At 45.8% G+C, this 18,417-nt stretch overlaps 2 non-coding genes across 2 annotated transcripts; both read left to right on the top strand.

The window, feature by feature from the left end:
• Positions 1-2,828: 2,828 nt before the first annotated feature.
• Positions 2,829-2,992, top strand: LOC147100813 (U1 spliceosomal RNA). Its single transcript, XR_015073682.1, has one exon. It is a non-coding gene; the product is annotated as a U1 spliceosomal RNA (small nuclear RNA).
• A 2,971-nt stretch (positions 2,993-5,963) lies between these two features.
• LOC147100812 (U1 spliceosomal RNA) lies at positions 5,964-6,127 on the top strand. The gene has a single exon (XR_015073671.1). It is a non-coding gene; the product is annotated as a U1 spliceosomal RNA (small nuclear RNA).
• Positions 6,128-18,417: the final 12,290 nt, after the last annotated feature.

Below are 18,417 nucleotides of genomic sequence, written 5' to 3'. Positions count from 1 at the left end.
ACTCTGCATAATGGCCTATTCAAATCGCATCATAAGCGGTCCCTGACGCTCACATTTCATTTCATCTTTACACTCACAGTTATATTCATCCTTACAACTAAGAAATTACACATTTTGCACAATCAACAATTATACACCGCATGCAAGAAATGTTTCAAAGCTGCATGCCAACTCTGCACTTATTAACTACAGAAACAATCATACAGCACACAACCAGGCCATTCGGCCCATTGTGTCTCTGCCGGCTCTTTCAAAGGGCTATCCAATTAATCCTACTCCTCTCTTCTTTCACCAAAGCCCTGCAATTATTTTACCTTCAAATATTATCCAAATTACCTTTTTACCTTAGGTCACCTCGAGCTGGGGTGGGGAAGGCGGGGAAATGTCCTACTGTCGCCTCTGGTTCTTTTGCAAATTTTCTTCAATCTGTGTCTCCTGGTTACTGACCCTTCCGACACTGGAAACAGTTTCTCCTTATTTACTCATCATCTTGTACTTATGTAGCGCCTTTAATATAGTGAAACGTCCCAAGGCACCCCACAGGAGTGTTATCAAACTAAATTTGACACCCAGCCGCACAAGGAGATATTAGGACAGATGACCAAAAGCTTGCTCGAAAAGGTAGGTTTTAAGGAGCGTCTGAAAGGAGGAGAGAGAGAGAGGCGGAGAGGTTTCGGGAGGGAATTCCAGAGTTTAGGGCCTAGGCAGCTGAAAGCACGCCCGCCACCGGTGGAGCGAATAAAGTAGGGGATACGCAAGACGCCCAAATTGCATGATCACAGAGATCAAAGGCGACATGAGGGAAAATGTTCTTACGCAGCGAGCGGTTAGCATCTGGAAATCACTGCCTGAAAGGGTGCTGGAGACAAATTCAATTGTGGCTTTCAGAAGAGAATTGGATAAGTACCTGAAAGAAAAGAATCTGCAGGGCTACGGGGAAAAGGCAGGGGGCTGGGACTAGCCGAAGTGCTCTTGCAGAGAGTCGGCACGGGCTCGACGGGCCGAATGACCTCCCTCTGTGCTGCAATCATTCTATTATATGACCTCGGAGGGTTGTAGGCAACGGTCCCTCTAATTTGTTTCTTTGGCCCGCACGCCCCGTCAACGGGCTGTGCGGCCCATTCAAAATTCAGCACGTGCACGTTTTTTCTATTCAAAAGCCGGCTCACCGGATGCGCGGGACCTGCAGCGCTCTGCGTTTCCACGCGGCTTTAAAGAGTGCATTGGTTGCAGGGCTGGAGGAGGTTACAGGGAAAGGGAGGGGCGATGCCGTGGAGGGATTTGAAAACAAGAGAATTTTAAAATCGAGGTGTTGCTGGACCATGAGCCGATGCAGGTCAGCGAGCACAGATGGTGATGGGTAAATGGGACTTGGTGCGACTTAGGATACGGGCAGCAGAGTTCTTGGAGAAGCAACCCTTTCTGTTACTTCTTTATTTGTGGATGACGGCATGTGGTTAAGAAATAAGAAATAAGAGCAGGAGTAGGCCACGCGGCCCCTCGAGCCTGCTCCGCCATTCAATGGCTGATCATCGACCTCAACTCCACTTTCCCGCCCGATCTCCATAGCCCTAGAGTCCAAAAATCTATCAATCTCAGCCTTGAATATACCCAAAGACTCAGCATTCACAGACCTCTGGGGCAGAGAATTCCAAAGATTCACAATCTTCTGAGTGAAGAAATTCCTCCTCATCTCGGTCTTAAATGGCCTACCCTTTATCCTGAGACTATGCCCCCTAGTTCTAGACACTCCAGCCAGGGGAAACAACCTCTCAGTATCTACCCTGTCAATCCCCTTCAGAATCTTGCATGTTTCAATGAGATCACCCCTCATTCTTCTAAACTCCCGAGAGTATAGGCCCATTCTACACAATCTCTCATCGTAGGACAGCCCTCTCATGTTGTTTGCAAAGGAAAATGCCATGGTTCTTAAAAGGTCCTGGTGATATTCCCTGCCACAGGACATCATTTTGATTTAAGGCATGACTGAAACGGAACAGGAGAAAGTCTTACTGGAAGCACTGACCATGCTGGAGGATGTTAGGATTGCTGCACCGTTGGCTCGAGTACCTCAATATTTCCAGTGTCTCCCTTACATATAACAACATTAAGGAACATTTATTTTCCAGCTCCGTGTCTAAGCTCTTAATGTGGCTTTTCCTTATATCATTTACTCACTATGAGGACAATGATCTTACTGAAAAGAGTGAGAAAGATTGCAAACAAAAACAACAACGACAACTTATATTTATATAGCGTCTTTAACGTAGTAAAAACGTCCCAAGGCCCTTCACAGGATTATTATAAGACAAAAAATGTGAAACCCGCTTAAAGAAATGAAGGTAGGTTTGTTGGTGAAATATTTCAAGCACAGTGAGTGAATGTGACAAGTGAAGACTTGATGGGCCAGAACCTCACTACTGTATGTCCCTATCGGTCTTTATGGGCAAAACTTGAAAATTGCTTTTTCAAAGACATCAGATTCCGAATTATTGTTCATATGAAGATATGACAAACATTTACTTCAGATGCAATAAATATAAGGAGAGATTTATTTCCAGAAAACTTTCCGTGGCCTGAAGGAAAGTTACTGAGGGAGCGTTCGTTTCCTTTTAAGGACAATATGCAAATATGCATGGCCGGCTCTGTATTATTGCAGCGTTTTGTCAAAGGGTATATCATTATATATTGCAATATTTTAGCAGAATCGACATGAGAAAACAGCAGCACTTTCTGAATGAAGGGACATTGTGATTTTAAAAAAGGAGTCGTTGAGACGGTAAGAGGCAGTGAATGATGTGGCGAGGCAGTGTGTGCAGCTGGAAAGCATACTTACCTGGCAGGGGAGACACCATGATCAAGAAGGTGGTTCTCCCAGGACGAGGCTAGCCCATTGCACTTCGGGTGTGCTGACGCCTGCGATGTCCCCAAATGCGGGATACTCGACTGCAAAATTTGTGGTAGTGGGGGACTGCGTTCGCGCTCTCCCCTGGCTTTACAATTAAAATTAGAATTTCAACACCATTCTCTTTTCAATTAAACTCTCACGTTATCTTCGCTCATTTGCGTTGTTTTCAATTCTAACTTCGCTTTATTCCCAACAGAGGGCGCTGCGACACAAAATCTTTTTTAACAACTCTGCATAATGGCCTATTCAAATCGCATCATAAGCGGTCCCTGACGCTCACATTTCATTTCATCTTTACACTCACAGTTATATTCATCCTTACAACTAAGAAATTACACATTTTGCACAATCAACAATTATACACCGCATGCAAGAAATGTTTCAAAGCTGCATGCCAACTCTGCACTTATTAACTACAGAAACAATCATACAGCACACAACCAGGCCATTCGGCCCATTGTGTCTCTGCCGGCTCTTTCAAAGGGCTATCCAATTAATCCTACTCCTCTCTTCTTTCACCAAAGCCCTGCAATTATTTTACCTTCAAATATTATCCAAATTACCTTTTTACCTTAGGTCACCTCGAGCTGGGGTGGGGAAGGCGGGGAAATGTCCTACTGTCGCCTCTGGTTCTTTTGCAAATTTTCTTCAATCTGTGTCTCCTGGTTACTGACCCTTCCGACACTGGAAACAGTTTCTCCTTATTTACTCATCATCTTGTACTTATGTAGCGCCTTTAATATAGTGAAACGTCCCAAGGCACCCCACAGGAGTGTTATCAAACTAAATTTGACACCCAGCCGCACAAGGAGATATTAGGACAGATGACCAAAAGCTTGCTCGAAAAGGTAGGTTTTAAGGAGCGTCTGAAAGGAGGAGAGAGAGAGAGGCGGAGAGGTTTCGGGAGGGAATTCCAGAGTTTAGGGCCTAGGCAGCTGAAAGCACGCCCGCCACCGGTGGAGCGAATAAAGTAGGGGATACGCAAGACGCCCAAATTGCATGATCACAGAGATCAAAGGCGACATGAGGGAAAATGTTCTTACGCAGCGAGCGGTTAGCATCTGGAAATCACTGCCTGAAAGGGTGCTGGAGACAAATTCAATTGTGGCTTTCAGAAGAGAATTGGATAAGTACCTGAAAGAAAAGAATCTGCAGGGCTACGGGGAAAAGGCAGGGGGCTGGGACTAGCCGAAGTGCTCTTGCAGAGAGTCGGCACGGGCTCGACGGGCCGAATGGCCTCCCTCTGTGCTGCAATCATTCTATTATGTGACCTCGGAGGGTTGTAGGCAACGGTCCCTCTAATTTGTTTCTTTGGCCCGCACGCCCCGTCAACGGGCTGTGCGGCCCATTCAAAATTCAGCACGTGCACGTTTTTTCTATTCAAAAGCCGGCTCACCGGATGCGCGGGACCTGCAGCGCTCTGCGTTTCCACGCGGCTTTAAAGAGTGCATTGGTTGCAGGGCTGGAGGAGGTTACAGGGAAAGGGAGGGGCGATGCCGTGGAGGGATTTGAAAACAAGAGAATTTTAAAATCGAGGTGTTGCTGGACCATGAGCCGATGCAGGTCAGCGAGCACAGATGGTGATGGGTAAATGGGACTTGGTGCGACTTAGGATACGGGCAGCAGAGTTCTTGGAGAAGCAACCCTTTCTGTTACTTCTTTATTTGTGGATGACGGCATGTGGTTAAGAAATAAGAAATAAGAGCAGGAGTAGGCCACGCGGCCCCTCGAGCCTGCTCCGCCATTCAATGGCTGATCATCGACCTCAACTCCACTTTCCCGCCCGATCTCCATAGCCCTAGAGTCCAAAAATCTATCAATCTCAGCCTTGAATATACCCAAAGACTCAGCATTCACAGACCTCTGGGGCAGAGAATTCCAAAGATTCACAATCTTCTGAGTGAAGAAATTCCTCCTCATCTCGGTCTTAAATGGCCTACCCTTTATCCTGAGACTATGCCCCCTAGTTCTAGACACTCCAGCCAGGGGAAACAACCTCTCAGTATCTACCCTGTCAATCCCCTTCAGAATCTTGCATGTTTCAATGAGATCACCCCTCATTCTTCTAAACTCCCGAGAGTATAGGCCCATTCTACACAATCTCTCATCGTAGGACAGCCCTCTCATGTTGTTTGCAAAGGAAAATGCCATGGTTCTTAGAAGGTCCTGGTGATATTCCCTGCCACAGGACATCATTTTGATTTAAGGCATGACTGAAACGGAACAGGAGAAAGTCTTACTGGAAGCACTGACCATGCTGGAGGATGTTAGGATTGCTGCACCGTTGGCTCGAGTACCTCAATATTTCCAGTGTCTCCCTTACATATAACAACATTAAGGAACATTTATTTTCCAGCTCCGTGTCTAAGCTCTTAATGTGGCTTTTCCTTATATCATTTACTCACTATGAGGACAATGATCTTACTGAAAAGAGTGAGAAAGATTGCAAACAAAAACAACAACGACAACTTATATTTATATAGCGTCTTTAACGTAGTAAAAACGTCCCAAGGCCCTTCACAGGATTATTATAAGACAAAAAATGTGAAACCCGCTTAAAGAAATGAAGGTAGGTTTGTTGGTGAAATATTTCAAGCACAGTGAGCGAATGTGACAAGTGAAGACTTGATGGGCCAGAACCTCACTACTGTATGTCCCTATCGGTCTTTATGGGCAAAACTTGAAAATTGCTTTTTCAAAGACATCAGATTCCGAATTATTGTTCATATGAAGATATGACAAACATTTACTTCAGATGCAATAAATATAAGGAGAGATTTATTTCCAGAAAACTTTCCGTGGCCTGAAGGAAAGTTACTGAGGGAGCGTTCGTTTCCTTTTAAGGACAATATGCAAATATGCATGGCCGGCTCTGTATTATTGCAGCGTTTTGTCAAAGGGTATATCATTATATATTGCAATATTTTAGCAGAATCGACATGAGAAAACAGCAGCACTTTCTGAATGAAGGGACATTGTGATTTTAAAAAAGGAGTCGTTGAGACGGTAAGAGGCAGTGAATGATGTGGCGAGGCAGTGTGTGCAACTGGAAAGCATACTTACCTGGCAGGGGAGACACCATGATCAAGAAGGTGGTTCTCCCAGGACGAGGCTAGCCCATTGCACTTCGGGTGTGCTGACGCCTGCGATGTCCCCAAATGCGGGATACTCGACTGCAAAATTTGTGGTAGTGGGGGACTGCGTTCGCGCTCTCCCCTGGCTTTACAATTAAAATTAGAATTTCAACACCATTCTCTTTTCAACTAAACTCTCACGTTATCTTCGCTCATTTGCGTTGTTTTCAATTCTAACTTCGCTTTATTCCCAACAGAGGGCGCTGCGACACAAAATCTTTTTTAACAACTCTGCATAATGGCCTATTCAAATCGCATCATAAGCGGTCCCTGACGCTCACATTTCATTTCATCTTTACACTCACAGTTATATTCATCCTTACAACTAAGAAATTACACATTTTGCACAATCAACAATTATACACCGCATGCAAGAAATGTTTCAAAGCTGCATGCCAACTCTGCACTTATTAACTACAGAAACAATCATACAGCACACAACCAGGCCATTCGGCCCATTGTGTCTCTGCCGGCTCTTTCAAAGGGCTATCCAATTAATCCTACTCCTCTCTTCTTTCACCAAAGCCCTGCAATTATTTTACCTTCAAATATTATCCAAATTACCTTTTTACCTTAGGTCACCTCGAGCTGGGGTGGGGAAGGCGGGGAAATGTCCTACTGTCGCCTCTGGTTCTTTTGCAAATTTTCTTCAATCTGTGTCTCCTGGTTACTGACCCTTCCGACACTGGAAACAGTTTCTCCTTATTTACTCATCATCTTGTACTTATGTAGCGCCTTTAATATAGTGAAACGTCCCAAGGCACCCCACAGGAGTGTTATCAAACTAAATTTGACACCCAGCCGCACAAGGAGATATTAGGACAGATGACCAAAAGCTTGCTCGAAAAGGTAGGTTTTAAGGAGCGTCTGAAAGGAGGAGAGAGAGAGAGGCGGAGAGGTTTCGGGAGGGAATTCCAGAGTTTAGGGCCTAGGCAGCTGAAAGCACGCCCGCCACCGGTGGAGCGAATAAAGTAGGGGATACGCAAGACGCCCAAATTGCATGATCACAGAGATCAAAGGCGACATGAGGGAAAATGTTCTTACGCAGCGAGCGGTTAGCATCTGGAAATCACTGCCTGAAAGGGTGCTGGAGACAAATTCAATTGTGGCTTTCAGAAGAGAATTGGATAAGTACCTGAAAGAAAAGAATCTGCAGGGCTACGGGGAAAAGGCAGGGGGCTGGGACTAGCCGAAGTGCTCTTGCAGAGAGTCGGCACGGGCTCGACGGGCCGAATGGCCTCCCTCTGTGCTGCAATCATTCTATTATATGACCTCGGAGGGTTGTAGGCAACGGTCCCTCTAATTTGTTTCTTTGGCCCGCACGCCCCGTCAACGGGCTGTGCGGCCCATTCAAAATTCAGCACGTGCACGTTTTTTCTATTCAAAAGCCGGCTCACCGGATGCGCGGGACCTGCAGCGCTCTGCGTTTCCACGCGGCTTTAAAGAGTGCATTGGTTGCAGGGCTGGAGGAGGTTACAGGGAAAGGGAGGGGCGATGCCGTGGAGGGATTTGAAAACAAGAGAATTTTAAAATCGAGGTGTTGCTGGACCATGAGCCAATGCAGGTCAGCGAGCACAGGGGGTGATGGGTAAATGGGACTTGGTGCGACTTAGGATACGGGCAGCAGAGTTCTTGGAGAAGTAACCCTTTCTGTTACTTCTTTATTTGTGGATGACGGCATGTGGTTAAGAAATAAGAAGTAAGAGCAATGCGATGTCCCCAAATGCGGGATACTCGACTGCAAAATTTGTTGTAGTGATGGACTGCGTTCGCAATCTCCCCTGGCTTTGCAATTAAAATTAGACTTTCAACAAAGCTCTCAAATGCATCGTTATATCCGTTCATTTGCTTTTTGCTTTATTTCCGACAGACGGAGCTGCGAGACAAAACGGCCTTTCTGCAAAACACAGACTAGTCAAATCACCTCATAAGCGATTCCCAAACCTCACATTTCATTTAATCTCTCTATGCTCACATTTATATTCATCCTTACAACTAAGAAATTACACATTTTGCACAAAAAATCAACAATTATTCACACTTGCAAGTTCACACCGCGTACAACCATATTTTCAAAGCTGCATGCCAACTCTGCACTTTGGCAAAATGCTCAACCTTATTAACTACAGAAACAATGATACAGCACACAACCATCTCATTCGGCCCATCGTACCTCTGCCGGCTCTTTCAAAGGGCTATCTAATTAATCCTACTCCTCTGTTCTTTCACCAAAGCCCTGCAATTATTTTACCTTCAAATATTACCCAAATTACCTTTTCAACATTACTATTCAATTTGCTTCCACCACCCTTTCAGGCACTGCATTCCAGGCAGTCACAACAATTTGCTGCATCACCTTTTTTTTTACCTTATGTCACTTCGAGGTGGGGATATATCCTACTGGTCGCCTCTGGTATTTTTGCAAATTTTCTTTAATCTAGCTGTTACAAAAGCAAAATACTATGAATGTTGGAAATCTGAAATAAAAACAAATTGCTGGAAATACTCAGCAGGTCAGGCAGCATCTGTGGAGAGAGAAACAGAGTTAACGTTTCAGGTTGGTGACCTTTCGTTAGAACATGACTCAACTTCTACATCAACTCCACGTTCCTCATATCCCTTGATTTTGTTAGTGCCCAAAAATCTATCTATCTCAGTCTTGAATATACTCAATGAATGAGCATCAACAGCCCTCCGGGGTAGAGAATTCCAATGATTCACAACCCTCTGTGAAGAAATATTTCCTCATCTCAGTCATAAATGGACGGCCCCTTATCCTGAGACTATGACCGCTAGTTTGAGGCTCTCCAGCCAATTGTGCCAGAAGAAATAATCCAGCAACTAACCTGTAAATAGTTCATGATCTCTTTAAGTAGCACTAGTGGGGAGGTCCTTCATGCCACTTAACTAAGACAGGGCGTGGGCCAGAGCGTGGCCTTCAAAAATGGTGGCGCTGGTGTCAAATCAGCATTGTACACTGATTGACATCATAAATCTGCCTACTGTGCAGGCTGCCGTGAGGTGTGCGCTCGCAAACTCCATTACCAAGATGGCGTCCAGCGCACTTCCTGTCAGAAGTGCGCGCACCTCGGACCCCATTTTCCAGCGGTAGGAGGCTGCGTAGCGCTTACTAAATGGGCGCTGCATAGCCCAATTTCTCCCCCAGCCTTTTTGTTGTTGCAATTCGCAGGTCGGGCGTTGGAGACTGCACTGCCATATAAGGTGGCCCTCCACGCAGGAGAGAACCACCCAAATAAACCAATGAAGCTCCCATTTCAATTAAATATTGTGGGTCTGGAAGGCAGGAGAGGGGCCTCATTTATATGAAACTATGAAAGAGGAGGGGGTGTTGCAATATCAAGCATGGAGTCAATTACTGCTGTAAGGAGGGATGATATCTTAGCAGGTTCCTCTAATGAGGGCATATGGGTAGAACTTAAAAACAAAAAGGGGGCAAGCACTTTGCTAGGAGTGTACAATAGGCACCCAAACAGTCAGGGCCAGATACAGGATCAGATATGTAGGCAAATCTCACAGGAGTGTAGAAATAATAGGGTAATAATAGTAGGGGAATTTCAACTTCCCCAATATTAACTGGGATAGTCAGAGTGTGAAAGGCTTAGAGGGTGTGGAATTCTTAAAGTGCATCCAGGAGAGCTTTTTGAGCCAGCATGTGGAAAGTCCTACAAGAGAGGAGAGGTACTGAACCTAATTCTAGGGAATGTAGCCGGGCAAGTGGTAGAAGTGTCAGTAGGAAAGCATTTTGGTGAGTGTGACCATAATTCGGTGAGATTTAAGGTAGTCATGGAAAAGGACAAAGATGGACCGGAAATAAAGGTCCTAAATTGGGAGAAAGCCGATTTTAATATGATAAGGCAGGATCTGGCCAAAGTAGACTGGGATCAGCTACTTGTAGGAAAATTCACATCAGAGCAGTGGGAATCTTTCAGAAAGGAAATAGAGAGAGTACAATGCCAACATGTTCCCATAAAGGTCAAGGGTGGGACCAACAAACCCAGGGAACCCTGGATGTCAAGGGATATACAAGAACGGATTAGGAAAAAAAGGGAGGCTTTTGGCAGATACAAAGGACTAAAAACAGTGGAAGCCCTAGAGGAGTATAGAAAGCGCAGGGGGGTACTTACAAAATAAATTAGGAGAGCGAAGAGGAGGCATGAAAAAACACTGGTGGGCAAAATAAAGGAAAATCCCAAGGTGTTTTATAAATATATTAAGGGCAAGAGGATAACCAGGGAAAGAGTAGGACCTATTAGGGGCCAAAGTGGCAATCTGTGTGTAGAGGCGGAAGATGTGGGTGAGGTTTTAAATGAATATTTTGCATCTGTGCTCACTGTGGAGAAGGACGATGTAGGCATAAAAATCAGACAGGGGGATTGTGATATACTTGAACAAATTAGTACTGAGAGGGAGGAGGTACTTGCGGTTTTAGCGGGCTTAAAAGTGGATAAATCCCCAGGCCCAGATGAGATGTATCCCAGGCTGCTGCGTGAGGCAAGGGAGGAGATTGCAGGGGCTCTGACACAAATTTTCAGAACCTCTCTGGCCACAGGAGAGGTGCAAAAGGACTGGAGGACAGCTAATGTAGTATCATTATTCAAGAAGGATAGTAGGGATAAACCAGGGAATTACAGGCCAGTGAGCCTAACATCAGTGGTAGGGAAATTATTGGAAAAAGTTCTGAGGAACAGAATTAGTCTCCACTTGGAGAGGCAAGGATTAATCAAGGATAGTCAGCATGGCTTTGTCAGGGGGAGATCATGTCTAACCAATTTGATTGAATTTTTCGAGGGGGTGACTAGGTGTGTGGATGAGGGTAGTGCAGTTGATGTAGTCTACATGGACTTCAGTAAGGCTTTTGACAAAGTTCCACATGGGAGACTGGTCAAGAAGATAAGAGCCCATGGGATCCAGGGCAATTTGGCACATTGGATATAAAATTGGCTTAGTGGCAGGAGCCAGAGGGTGATGGTCGAAGGTTGTTTTTGTGACTGGAAGCCTGTGTCCAGGATCGGTGCTGGGTCCTTTGCTGTTTGTAGTGTACTTTAATGATTTAGATATGAATGTAGGAGGTATGATCAGTAAGTTCGGAGATGACACGAAAATTGTTGGAATGGTAAATAGCGAGGAGGGAAGCCTCAGGCTACAGGATGGGCAGAACAGTGGCAAATGGTATTTAACCCTGAAAAGTATGAGGTGATGCATTTTGGGAGGACTAACATGGCAAGGGAATACACGATGAATGGTAGGACCCTAGGAAGGACAGAGGATCAGAGGGACCTTGGTGTGCATGTACATAGATCCCTGAAGGCAGCAGGACAGGTAGATAAGGTGGTTAAAAAGGCATATGGAATACTTGCCTTCATTAGCCGAGGCATAGAATATAAGAGCAGGGAGGTTATGATGGAACTGTACAAAATGCTAGTTAGGCCACAGCTGAAATACTGTGTGCAGTTCTGGTCGCCACACTATAGGAAGGATGTGATTGCATTGCAGAGGGTGCAGAGGAGATTCACCAGGCTGTTACCTGGGCTGGAGCACTTCAGCTATGAAGAGAGACTGGACAGGCAGGGGTTGTTTTCCTTAGAGCAGAGAAGGCTGAGGGGGGACCTGATTGAGGTGTACAAAATTATGAGGGGCATAGATAGGGTAGATAGAAAGGAACTTTTCCCCTTAGTAGAGCGGTCAATAACCATAGTTTCAAGGTAAGGGGCAGGAGTTTTAGACGTGATTTGAGGAAAAACCTTTTCACCCAGAGGGTGGTTGGAATCTGGAACTCACTGCCTGAAAGGGTGGTAGAGGCAGGAACCCTCACAACATTCAAGAAGCATTTTAGATGAGCACTTGAAACGTCATAGCATACAAGGCTACGGACCAAGTGCTGGAAAATGGAATTAGAATAGATAGGGCTTGATGGCTGGCATAGACACGATGGGCCAAAGGGCCTCTTTCTGTGCTGTATAACTCTATGACTATGACTTTATGACTTTAATGTTGCTGCAGCACCCTCCACACCTGTGGGCCTCAAGCGCTGGGGGTGCGCAGTGTGGGGATACTCAGGCCCGATAATAACCCGCATCTCCTCACCGCCCGGGGTTTGTGCCCCCGGTTCCGAATCGGGGTGAGTTGACGTTAATGGCACAAGGCGTCAACTCAAAACCGAAAGTAAAAACAAGCGCAGTTTTTCTTGTCTTGTACATGATGGCGCTAATGTCGAGTCCGGAGTAAGGACAGTAAAGTGGCATTTTCCCCGCGGGCGCGGCTCGGGTTTCCCATCCCCTGAGGGTTGGGTGATCTCTCCGGTGAGTAACTCGGGGTGATTGTCCCAGTGGGAGCACGGGCTGTGGGTCGGAGCGCGGGCTGGGCCTGGGGCCTGGGCGGGGCGGATTCTCCCCGAGCCCGAGCCGTGCACTCCGTGTCTGAATTTACCGCCCCACCCACCCCACCCCGCACCAGAAAACAGTTGTGGGAGTTTTATTTTATCCTGCGAGAGATGGAGCAGAGCACGACAGAAGAAAGTCTGAAGGAAGGATTGTTGAACCCGCGTTCGTGGAGGTGCGGATTCAAGTGGCTGGCAGAGGGCAGGGCTGTGTCTAGCAAGGTGACCAGAGTCGGGGATCTGCTCGATGGCGGAGGAGCGGGTTGGATGGCGCCGGAGGAGCTGGCGCAGCGCCTGTCCTGGGCCAACGTCCGGCTCGTGGCCAAAGCCATTGAGTCACTTTGTAGGTTTGCGAAGGTGTAGCGAAGAGGCTCAAGCACGTGGGGTGATCCTGTCCAAACTGATCCCCGTTCGGATGGAATTCCTCATCGAGGCTGCGTAGCGTTTACTAAACGGGCGCTGCAGAGCCCAATTTCTCCCCCAGCCCTGTTGTTTTATTGGTGCGATTCGCAGGTCGGGCGTTGGAGACCGCACTGCCATAAAAGGCGACCCAACACGCAGGAGAGAACCACCCAAAAAAAAACCACTCATTTAAACTGGTCTCTGAAGATCCCATTTCAAATAAAGGCTGTGGGTCTGGAAGGCAGGAGGAGAGGGGCCTCGTTTATATTAAACTTGGAGCTTTAATGTTGCTGCAGCACCCTCCACACCTGTGGGCCTCAAGCGCTGGGGGTGCGCAGTGTGGGGATACACAGGCCCGATAATAACACCATCTCCTCACCGCCCGGGGTTTGTGCTCCAGGAGCGAATCGGCGTGGGTTAATGTTGTCGTCAGAAGGCGTCAACCCGGAACCGAAAATAAAAACAAGCGCAGTTTCTCTGGTCTTGTACACGGCGGCGCTACTGTCCAGTCCGGAGTAAGGACAGTAAAGTGATGTTTTCCCCGCGGGCGCGGCCCGGGTTTCCCATCCCCTCATGTGCAGCCCTGAGGTTTGTGCCCGGTGGTCTCTCCGGTGAGTAACTCGCGGTGACTGTCCCGGTGGCAGCGCGGGCTAGGGGGTTGCCAACTCAAATTTGTAAATGTCGCTAGATCTACCCTAAAAAGTCGCTAGTCGTTAAAAATAGAAAAGGGGGAAAAATTACTCCAACAGACTATTCCTTCCATTCAAACTGTAATGTCCGTGTGTAATTGAGACACGGACTGCAGGAGTTGGTTATAACAGGTGTTTACTGAATGGAGACAAAATCTGGAACTACTATACAAAGTTACTGCACAGGCTTATATACAGGGGTGGTCACTACTGGTACTGCAGTATACAGGGGCTGCAGAATATAGTTCCTTCTTCAAGGTACATACACTACAATTCCTCCCCTTTTAGCTAAACAGTACATAACATTCGATTAATAATTAAATAACATATTTACAATTACAGTTGCTATATACATTAGCTGAAGTTAATCAATTATAAATTCAGTCTTTGAGGAGGCTTCCTGATTCTGTCCGGATAACGCCTCTTTGGGGTATCAGGTTCTTCTGGCAAAGTTGATTCGGGATCAACGTCGTTGTTTGGTTCGTCTGCTTCCAATATTCCCGATTCTGAGGTAGATGCAATTGGTACTTCAGTTCCATCGCCAGGTGTATCGGATCGTGGTGTAGATTTGACGTTTTCCAGTGACTCTAGAATCTGGTCAGCATGGCGTCTTACAATGCTCTCTCCAATGTCCACGGTATACATTGGAGGTCCTTGCCATGTGCAGATCGTTCCTGGCTGCCATTTCTCTGTGCGGTAGTCCCGGGCCAAAACTGGTTGACCTATCTTGAAACTCCTGGTTGGCCTTTCATTCATATTCTGAAACTGCCTGTTCTCCACATCTCTTCTGATGTTTGGCTTAACCAAATCCAAGCAGCATCTTAGTCTTCGATTGAAGAACATCATGGCTGGAGTTTGGTTGGTAACCGCATGTGTCGCATTCCAGTAGGCAAACAAGAAGTTATCCACCTTGTGTTGTAGGGGTATGTCTTTATTACACATTGCCTTGATAGCCTTCCTAAAAGTTTGAACGAACCTCTCAGCCAATCCATTGGTGGCTGGATGATATGGGGCAGATGTGTAATGCTTAACACCATTGTTCTTTAAGAACCTCCGGAACTCTTCAGACACAAACTGTGGTCCATTGTCGGAGCAAATCTGTTCAGGCAGCCCATTTCTGGCGAATATGGTTCGTAAGACTGTGATAGTTTTTTCTGTGGTGGTTGAGGACATTTTTATTACCTCTGGTCACTTTGAATGTGCATCCACCGCAATTAAAAACATCGAGTCCATAAATGGACCAGCAAAATCAATGTGTACCCTTTGCCATGGAGATGAGGGCCACTCCCATGGATGTAGAGGGGCTTGTGGTGGGGCGTTTTGGACCTTCTGGCATCCTGTACAGCTCTTGGTCATCTCTTCGATTTCTCTATTGATTCCTGGCCACCACACAAACGCTCTGGCTAAGTTCTTCATTTTTACCCCTCCCAGATGACCCTCATGAAGCTCATTGAGTACTCTATCCTTCAATTTGGGTGGAATTACTACTCTAGATCCACACATCAAGGTTCCTCGGCACACTGACAGCTGTTCTCTTCTCGGCGAGAATGCTGGCAACAGTGGCTCGCCATGTGCTGGCCATCCCTTCACCGTTAAATCATAGACCCTGGAGAGTGTCGGGTCATTTCGTATTTCCTTTTCTATGTTTGCATTCGTCACAGGTAGACATTCGACTATGGTCGAGTGGAATATCTCCACAGGATCCACTGCAGGTGCTTCTTCCACCGTCGGCAACGGTAGGCGCGACAATCCATCAGCATTCCCATGCTGTTTAGTTCCTTTGTACTCGATGTCATATTGGTGTGCCCCTAGGAAAAGGGACCACCTCTGTAGCCGTTGTGCTGTCATTATCGGGACGCCCTTCTTAGGGTTGAAAATGAAGACAAGAGGTTGATGATCAGTTAGTAGAGTAAATTTCTGTCCGTGCAGGTAGTGATTGAACTTCTTCACCCCCCACACCAGGCTGAGGGCCTCTCTGTCAATCTGGGCGTAGTTACGCTCGGCTGCAGTTAACGAGCGTGATGCAAAAGCTATCGGCCTCTCTGAACCATCAAGGGATTTATGTGACAGTACCGCTCCAACGCCGTAGGGAGACACATCACACGCCAGTCTTATCGGTAGTGATGGGTTGTAGTGAGCCAATACTTCTCTTGAAGTGATCAGGCCTTTACAATTCTGAAAGGCCCGCTTACACTCATCGCTCCATTTCCATGCTACTCCAGTTTGTAGCAGGGCATTCAGTGGGTGCAGAATTGTGGACAAATTCGGCAAAAACTTATGGTAGTAATTCACCAATCCGAGGAATGACCTCAGTTGCGACACATTTTCAGGCGCTGGAGCCTTAACTACCGCTTCAATTTTGTCAGGGGACTTATGTAACCCCTCTTCATCAATCACGTGGCCACAATACGATATTTGTTTCTTTAAAAACTCGCACTTGGGGCGATTGGCTCGTAGCCCATGTTCTCTTAGTCTAGTGAGCACCTGCTCTAGGTTGGCAAGGTGTTCACTGTCATTTTCACCTGTCACTAGGATGTCGTCCAAGTAACACTGAGTCCCCGGAATCCCTTGCAGGACTTGTTCCATCGCTCTTTGCCATATAGCCGGAGCTGATGCTGCTGAGGGAGTTTGAGCAGCTAGGGGCCAAATTAAATAGCAGAACCACAAGGGTAATAATCTCTGGATTATTACCTGAGCCACAAGCGAATTTGGCTAGGACAAATAAAATTAGAGAGTTAAATGCGTGGCTCAAAGACTGGTGTGGGAGAAATGGGTTTTGCTTCCTGGGACACTGGCATCAGTACTGGGGCAGAAGGGAGCTGTTCCGTTGGGACGGGCTTCACTTGGCCAGTGCTGGGACTAGAGTCCTGGCGGATCATATAACTAGGGCTGTAGAGAGGGCTTTAAACTAACTAGTGGGGGGGAGGTTCCTAGAGAGCAAATAATAAAAATGACAACAGAGAAGGTCATAGACTTAGGTAGCAGTGGGGAAATAAAAAACCAGAGCGTGTCAGGAAGGGGCAGAAGGTATGGAGTAAAAGATAAAGTAATAAAAAGGGCAAAAGCAGGAACTAAGTGTCACAAAACATATTTGAAAGTTCTCTATCTGAATGCACGTAGCATTCGTAACAAAATAGACGAGTTAATGGCACAAATACCTACATATGGGTATGATCTTGTGGCCATTACAGAAACATGGCTGCAGGGTGACAATGCCTGGGAATTAAACATACCAGGTTATTTAACGATCAGGAAGGACAGGCAGGAAGGAAGGGGAGGTGGGGTGGCTATGTTAATAAAGGAAGGAATCACTGTAATACAGAGAAATGATATTGGGTCAAAAGATCAGGATAATGAAACAGTTTGGGTGGAGGTAAGGAATAATAAGGGGAAAAAAACACTAGTGGGCGTAGTCTATAGGCCTCCGAACAGTGGCAACTCTGTTGGACAGAGTATCAATCAGGAAATAGTTGAGGCTTGTAATAAGGGAACATCTATAATTATGGGGGATTTTAACTATCATATTAATTGGACAAATCAAATTGGGCAGGGCTGCCTTGAGGATGAGTTCATTGAGTGTATTAGGGATGGGTTTCTTGAGCAGTATGTAACTGAACCGACCAGGGGGCAAGCAACCTTAGATCTGGTCCTGTGTAACGAGACGGGATTAATTAAAAATGTCCTAGTAAAGGATCCCCTTGGAATGAGTGACCATAACATGGTTGAATTCCATATTCAATTAGAGGGTGAGAAGGTTGGATCTCAAACAAGCGTGCTAAGCTTGAATAAAGGAGACTATGAAGGTATGAGAGCGGAATTGAGTAGAGTGGATTGGGAAAATAGATTAAAGGGTAAGACGATACATGATCAGTGGTGTACATTTAAGGAGTTATTTTACAACTTCCAAAAAATATATATTCCACTGAGAAGAAAAGGGTGTAAAAGAAAAGACAGCCATCCGTGGCTAAGTAAAGAAATTAAGGATAGTATTCGACTAAAAACAAGGGCATATAAGGTAGCCAAAACTAGTGGGAGGATAGAGGATTGGGAAAACTTTAAAAGACAGCAAAAAATAACAAAAAGATTGATTAAGAAAGGGAAGATAGATTATGAAAGTAAATTAGCAAAAAATATAAAAACAGATAGTAAGAGTTTTTATAGTTATATAAAAAGAAAAAGGGTGGCTAAAGTAAATGTTGGTCCCTTAGAGGATGAGACCGGGAAATTAATGGTGGGAAATATGGAGATGGCAAAAACACTGAATGAATATTTTACATCAGTCTTTACAGTAGAAGACACTAAGAATATCCCAACACTGGACAAACAGGGGGCTATAGGGGGGGAGGAGCAAAACACGATCAAAATCACTAAGGAAGTGGTACTCGGTAAAATAATGGGACTCAAGGCGGATAAATCACCTGGACCTGATGGCTTACATCCTAGGGTCTTGAGGGAAGTGGCGGTAGGGATTGTGGATGCATTGGTAATAATTTTCCAAAACTCCCTGGACTCGGCAAAGGTCCCGGCAGACTGGAAAACTGCTAATGTAACACCCTTATTTAAAAAGGGCAGTAGACAGAAGGCTGGAAACTATAGACCGGTTAGCCTAACATCTGTGGTAGGTAAAATTTTGGAGTCCATTATTAAGGAGACAGTAACAGGACATTTGGATAATCATAATTTAATAGGACAAAGTCAGCATGGTTTTATGAAGGGGAAGTCATGTTTGACAAATTTGCTGGAGTTCTTTGAGGAAGTAACGTATAGGGTGGATAAAGGGGAACCAGTGGACGTAGTGTATTTAGACTTCCAAAAGGCATTTGACAAGGTGCCACACAAAAGATTATTGCTTAAGATAAAAAATCACGGGATTGGGGGTAATATTCT

Source organism: Somniosus microcephalus, chromosome 25 (assembly GCF_052327205.1).
Source record: "Somniosus microcephalus isolate GS21.2 chromosome 25, FLI_Smic_1.0, whole genome shotgun sequence".
NCBI lineage: Eukaryota > Metazoa > Chordata > Chondrichthyes > Squaliformes > Somniosidae > Somniosus > Somniosus microcephalus.
Note: the sequence above shows the minus strand (reverse complement) of the source record. Positions and strands in the feature narration are given on the sequence as shown.